The sequence below is a fragment of the Molossus molossus genome, unplaced genomic scaffold, assembly GCF_014108415.1.
Source record: "Molossus molossus isolate mMolMol1 unplaced genomic scaffold, mMolMol1.p scaffold_m16_p_7, whole genome shotgun sequence".
NCBI lineage: Eukaryota > Metazoa > Chordata > Mammalia > Chiroptera > Molossidae > Molossus > Molossus molossus.
In genome coordinates, this window is record NW_023425401.1 from 98,783,711 (window position 1) to 98,790,657 (window position 6,947).

General features: G+C 37.8%; 1 non-coding gene across 1 annotated transcript; it reads right to left on the reverse strand.

Moving 5' to 3' along the window:
• Nucleotides 1–6,635: 6,635 nt before the first annotated feature.
• LOC118620535 lies at nt 6,636–6,742 on the reverse strand. Its single transcript, XR_004957450.1, has one exon. It is a non-coding gene; the product is annotated as a U6 spliceosomal RNA (small nuclear RNA).
• Nucleotides 6,743–6,947: the final 205 nt, after the last annotated feature.

Here is a 6,947-nt window from a genome sequence, read left to right on the forward strand (position 1 = left end):
GGTCCTTCCATGTTGTCTCAAAGGATAAGAGATCTTTCTTTCTTGCAGCTGCATAGTATTCCATTGTGTACATGTAGGACGGCTTTGTGATCCATTTGTCTACTGATGGACATTTGGGCTGTTTCCAGATCTTAGCTATTGTAAATAGTGCTGCTATGAATATGGGGGAACATATATTCTTTCTGATTGGTGTTTCAGGTTTCTTAGGGTATATTCCTAGAAGTGGGATCACTGGGTCAAATGGAAGTTCAATGTTTAACTTTTTAAGGTAACATCATAGTATTTTCCACAGTGGCTGCACAGTCTGCATTCCCACCAGCAGTGTACTAGAGTCCCCTTTTCTCCACACCCTCGCCAACACTTGTTGTTTGATGATTTGTTGATGGCGGCCATTCTGACAGGTGTGAGGTGATACCTCATTGTTGTTTTAATTTGCATCTCTCTGATGATTAGTGATGTTGAGCATTTCTTCATATGTCTCTTGGCCATTTGTATGTCCTGTTTGGAGAGGTGTCTATTTAGGTCCTCTGCTCATTTTTTAATTGGGTTCTTTGTCTTCCTTTTGGTGAGTTGCTTGAGCACTCTATATATTTTGGAAATTAACCCCTTATCTGATGCATCATTGGCAATTATGATCTCTCATATAGTGGGATCCCTTTCTGTTTCGATGGTTATTTCTTTAGCTGTGCAAAAGCTTTGATGTTTGATGTAGTCCAATGTGTTCATTTTTTGCTTTGTTTCTATTGCCTTTGGTGGTGTATCAGTGAAAATTCTGCTGCATATGATGTCTGAAACTTTGTTGTCTACATTTTCTTCTAGAATTTTTATGGATTAATGAGTTACATTTAAGTCTTTTATCCATCTTGAGTTTATTCTCGTGTATGGTGTAGCTGGTGTTCTAGCTTCATTAGTTTTCAAGTAGCTGTCCAATTTTCCCAACACCATTTATTAAAGAGACTGTTTTGACTCCACTCTATGCTCTTGCCACCTTTGTCAACTAGTAATAGAGCATATTGTCTTGGGTCAGTTTCTGGGTTCTCTATTCTGTTTCATTGATCCATGTGCCTGTTCTTGTGCCAGTACCAGACTGTTTTGATAACAGTGGCTTTGTAGTATAACCCGAAATCTGGTAATCTCTCCTACTTTATTCTTTTTCTTTTCAAGATTGCTGTGTCTATACGGGGTCTTTTTTGGTTCCATATAACCTTTTGGAGTGTTTGTTCTAGTTCTGTGAAGTATGTTGTTAGTATTTTGATGGGGATTGCATTGAATCTATAGATTGCTTTGGGTAGTATGGGCATTTTAATGATATTAATTCTTTCAATTCATGAACAAGGTATATGCTTCCACTTTTTTATATCTTCATTTTTTTATTTTTATTTTTTTAATGACCTGTAGTTTTCTGTGAAGAGGTCCTTTACTTCTTTGGTTAAGTTTATTCCTAAGTATCCTAATTTTTTGCTGCCATGGTAATGGGATTGTCTTTTTAGTTTCTCTTTCTGTATAAGAATGCTGTTGATTTCTTGACGTTAATTTTGTATCCTGATACTTTGCCAAATTCATTTATTAGTCTAGTACATGTTTGGATGGAGTCTTTGGGGTTTTCTACATATAATATCATGTCATCTGTGAATAATGACAATTTCACATCCTCCTTTCCAATTTGGACCCCCTTTATTTTTTCTTCCTGTCTAATTGCTGTAGCTAGGAATTCCAGTACTATGTTAAATAAGAGTGGTGAAAGTGGGCATCCCTGTCTTGTTCCCGTTCTTAAGGGGAAATCTTTTAGTTTTTGCCCATTGAGTATGATGTTGCTGTAGGTTTTTTTTATATGGCCTTTATTATGTTGAGATATGATCCCTCTATTCCCACATTGCTGAGTGTTTTTATAAAAAATGGGTGCTGGATTTTGTTGAATGCTTTTTCCGCATCTATTGATATGATCATATGGTCTTTCCTTTTGTTTATGTGGTGTATCACATTTATTGGTTTGTGAATATTGTACCAGCCTTGCATGCCTGGGATGAAACCCACTTGGTCATGATGAATAATTTTTTTGATGTATTGTTGTATCTGATTTGCTAATATTTTGTTCAGGATTTTGGCATCTGTGTTTATCAGGAATATTGGCCTGTAGTTTTCTTTCTTTGTAGTGTCTTTATCCGGTTTTAGAGTTAGGATTGTGCTGGCCTCATAAAATAGGTTTGGAAGTGTTCTGTCTTTTTGTATTTTTTGGAATAGTTTTAGGAGAATGCATATTAAATCTTCTTTGAATGTTCGGTAAAACTACCCCATAAAGCCATCTGGGCCTGGGCTTTTGTTTGCTGGGAGTTTCTTGATTACATCTTCAATTTCCTTTGTTGTTATTGGTCTGTTCAAGTTTTCTATCTCTTCCTAGTTCAGTTTTGGGAGGCTGTGTGTTTCTAGAAATTTGTCCATTTCTCCTAAATTGTCCAATTTGTTGGTGTATAAGTGTTCATAGTATGTTTTGATAATCCTTTGTATTTCTGTGGTGTCAGTTGTTACTTGTCTTTCATTTCTGATTTTGTTTATTTGGTTTCTGTCTTTTTGTTTCTCGGTGAGTCTGGCTAAAGGTCTATCAATCTTGTTTATCTTTTCAAAGAACCAGCTTTTTGTTTCATTGATCTTTTTTTTTTTTTATGAATTTTTGTTTATTTTTTTGTTAGATATTTTACCTTTTTACCCCATTGGCACCCCCCCTACCCTGTCCCCGGCTTAGTTGTCCATGTCCATTGGTCATGCATACATGCATATAAGTTATGTGGTTTATCTCTTCCCACCCCCCCACCCCCCATCCCCTCTTCTGAGGGATGTCAGTCTGTGCCCTACTTCCATGTGTCTGGGTCTACTGTATTCCTCAGACTGTTATGTTCATTATATTCCGTATATAAGTGAGATCATGTGGTATTTGTCTTTTTCTGCTTGGCTTCTTTCACTTAGGATAATACTTTCCAGGTCCCTCCATGTCGTCTCAAAGGATAAGAGATCTTTCTTTCTTACCGCTGCATAGTACTCCATTGTGTATATGTACCACAGCTTTTTTATCCATTCATCTACTGGTGGACACTTGGGCTGTTTCCAGATCTTAGCTATTGTAAATAGTGCTGCTATGAACATGGGGGTACATATATTCTTCCTGATTGGTGTTTCAGGCTTCTTAGGGTATATTCCCAGCAGTGGGATCACTGGGTCAAATGGAAGTTCAATTTTTAAGTTTTTGAGGTAGCACCATATTGTTTTCCATAGCGGCTGCACAGTCTGCATTCCCACCAGCAGTGTATTAGAGTCCCCTTTTCTCCACACCCTCGCCAACACTTGTTGTTTGATGATTTGTTGATGGCGGCCATTCTGACAGGTGTGAGGTGATACCTCATTGTTGTTTTAATTTGCATCTCTCTGATGATTAGTGATGTTGAGCATTTCTTCATATGTCTCTTGGCCATTTGTATGTCCCGTTTGGAGAGGTGTCTATTCAGCTCCTCTGCCCATTTTTAAATTGGGTTCTTTGTCTTCCTTTTGTGGAGTTGTATGAGCACTCTATATATTGGAAATTAACCTTTTATCTGATACATCATTGGCAATGATGTTCTCCCATACAGTGGGTTGCCTTTCCATTTTGATGATTGTTTCTTTTGCTGTGCAGAAGCTTTTTAGTTTGATGTAGTCCCATGTGTTCATTTTCTCCTTTATTTCTGTTGCCTTAGGTGATGTATCAGTGAAAATTCTGCTCCGTATGATGTCTGAAATTTTGTTGCCTACATTTTCTTCTAGAATTTTTATGGATTCACGGGTCACATTTAAGTCTTTTATCCATTTTGAGTTGATCTTTTGAAGTGGTTTTTTGTTGTTGTTTTTTTAGTTTCTATGTCATTTATTTCTGCTCTGACCTTTACTATTTCCTTTCTCCTACTAGCTCTGGGTTTTTCTTTTTGTTTACTTTCTATTTCTTTAAGTGGTAGGGTTAGCAAGTCAATTAAGAATTTCTTGTTTCTTGAGGTAGGCCTGTAGTGCTATGAATTTTCCTCTCAGAACTACTTTTGCTGTGTCCCATAGATTTTGTGTTGTTTTGTGTTAATTTTCATTATTTTCCAGGAAATTTTTAATTTCTTCCTTGATCTTGTTAGTAACCAATTCATTGTTTAATAACATGCTATTTAGCTTCCAAGTGTTTTAATGTTTTTGTGTGTTTTTATTGTAATTGAGTTCTAGTTTTATGCCACTGTGATCTGAGAAGATGCTTGATATGATTTCAATTTTCTTGAATTTGTAGGGACTTACTTTGTGTCCTAACATGTGATCTGTCTTTGAGAATGACCCATGTGAACTTGAGTAGAATGTATATTCTGCAGCTTTGGGGTAAAATGTTCTGTAAATATAAATTAATTCCAACTGATCTAGTTTGTCTTGTAAGGACTCTATGTCCTCATTAATTTTTTTGTCTAGAAGATCTATCCATTGGTGTCATGGCGTGTTAAAGTCACCCACTATGATTGTGTTGTTATTGATCTCTCCCTTGAAGTCCTTCAGAAGTTTTTAAATATATTTTGGTGCTCCCATATTTGGTGCATATATATATATTTACCAGGGTTATATCCTCTTGTTGGATTGATCCTTTTAATATTATGTAGTGACCTTCTCTGTCTCTTATAATGGCCCTTGTTTTGAAGTCTATCTTGTCAGATATGAATATTACTACACCAGCTTTTTTAAATTTCCATTTGCTTGGATTTTTTTTTTCATCCCTTCACTTTCATCCTGTGTGAGTCTTTTGTTGTGAGGTGGGTCTCTTGTAGACAGCATATATATGGATCATGTTTTCTTATCCAATCAGCTACCCTATGTTTCTTGATTGGGCCATTTAAGCCATTTACATTTAAGGTAATTGTTGATAGATAGTTATTAGTTGCCATTTTAATTTTATGCCTCTCTCTCTCTCTCTCTCTCTCTCTCTCTCTCTCTCTCTCTCTCTCTCTTTTTCTTCTTACAACAGTGCCTTCAGCATTTCTTGCAGTGCTGGTTTGGTAGTGGTAAATTTCTTTAGTTTTTTTAAAGCTCTTTATTTCTCCTTCAATTTTGAATGATAGCCCTGATGGATAGAGTAGTCTTGGATTCAGACCCTTACCTTGCATTACTTTGTACACTTCATGCCACTCCCTTCTGGCCTGCAGCATTTCTTTTGAGAAATCAGCTGAAAGTCTAATGGGAGCTCCCTTGTAGGTAACTTTCTGTCTCTGTCTTCTCCCTTTTGCTTCCAAAGATTCCTTCTTTGTCTTTAATGTTTGCCATTTTTATTATGATATGTCTAGCTGTGGGTCTTCTGGGGTTCATCTTGCTTGGGACTCTCTGTGTTTCCTGGACTTGTGTGACTTTTTCCTTCACCGGTTTAGGGAAGTTTTCTGTCATTATTTCTTCAAACAGGTTCTCTTTTCCTTTCTCTGATTCTTCTCCTTCTGATGCCCCTATAATGCAAATGTTGTTACATTTTGTATTGTTCCACAGCTCCCTTAAACTCTCCTCCTGCTTTTTAACTTTTTTTTCCATTTGCTGCTTTATTTGGGTGTTTTTCTCTACCTTGTTTTCTAAGTGGCTGGTTTGGTTTTCAGCTTCTTCTAATCTACTATTGAACCCTTCTAAGCTATTTTTCATAACAGCTATGTCATTCTTTATTTCCTCTTGATTTTTATGCATAGCTTCTACCTCTTTATGTATAGCTTCTACCTCTCTTTTTTTAAGCTAAAGTAGTTCCCAGTGAGCTCTTCATAATTCTTTTTTTTTTTTTTTAATCCTCACCCAAGGACATTTTTGCATTTATCTTCAGATAGAGTGGGAGTGGGAGAGGGGGGAAGAGAGAGAGAAACACTAACATGAGAGAAACACATCACTGGTTGCCACCTACACGACCCCAACCAGGGCCAGGGACAAACTGCAACCAAGGTACATGCCCTTAGCGGGAACCAAACCCAGGACTCTCTGGTTCATGGGCTGATGCTCTAACTACTGAGCAAAACTGGCCAGGGCTCTTCTTAATTCTTATTAAGTTGCTTGTAATTCTCACCAAATTGTTTGAGCACCCTTAAAATCATTGCTTTGAGTTCTTTATCTGACAAGTTGCTGTCTTCAATTTTCTGTAGTTCCTTTTCTGGTGATTCCTCTTTTTCTTTCCTTTGGGTATTATTTCTTTGTCTCCCAATTTTAGCTGTCTGGTAGCTCTAGACCTGCTGAGGAATGTTTGGATGTGTATGTAGCTCATTGTATATAAAATAAGGCTACTGTGCCTCCCAGACTGTTTTGTTGCGTGTTGCCTCTTGCCTGCTGTGGATCCTGGAGGATTGACTACTGGAGGCTGGTATTGGTGTGTCCTGGTAGGTGCTGCTGCTGGATCACATGGGCCCCTCTGAAGCTGTGTTCCCAGCTGGTTGCTGGTGCCACCTGTAGCTGTGTAGCTCAGGCTCTGTTGGAGCTGCGCTCCCTGCCCTTACCGTGGGCAGCTGAATCGCACAGTCCCTTTGGAGACCCGGCTCTATGCCTATCTTGTGGGCAGCTGGGTTGCACAGGCCTCTCTGGTGCCCCTGCACCCTGCAGGTCCCATGGGCAGCTGGATTGCTCCGGTCCCTAAAAATATGGAACGCTTCATGAATTTGCATGTCATCCTTGCACAGGGGCCATGCTAATCTTCTCTGCATTGTTCCAATTTTAGTATATGTGCTGCTGAAGCAAGCACTCTTTTATCTCTTTAGGTGAACCACAAATTGGCTCTTAACGTCATAGCTACGAAAGTACAGAAATATCATATATTTTAATTATAACAAATTTAATTACTATGGTTAATAGATATTGAAATGTTAAAGAAAATGTTTCAAGAGTTTGATTATTATGCAATAGTCTTTAATTGTTAGCTAAAAATAGGGTATATTTTAGTTTTCTCA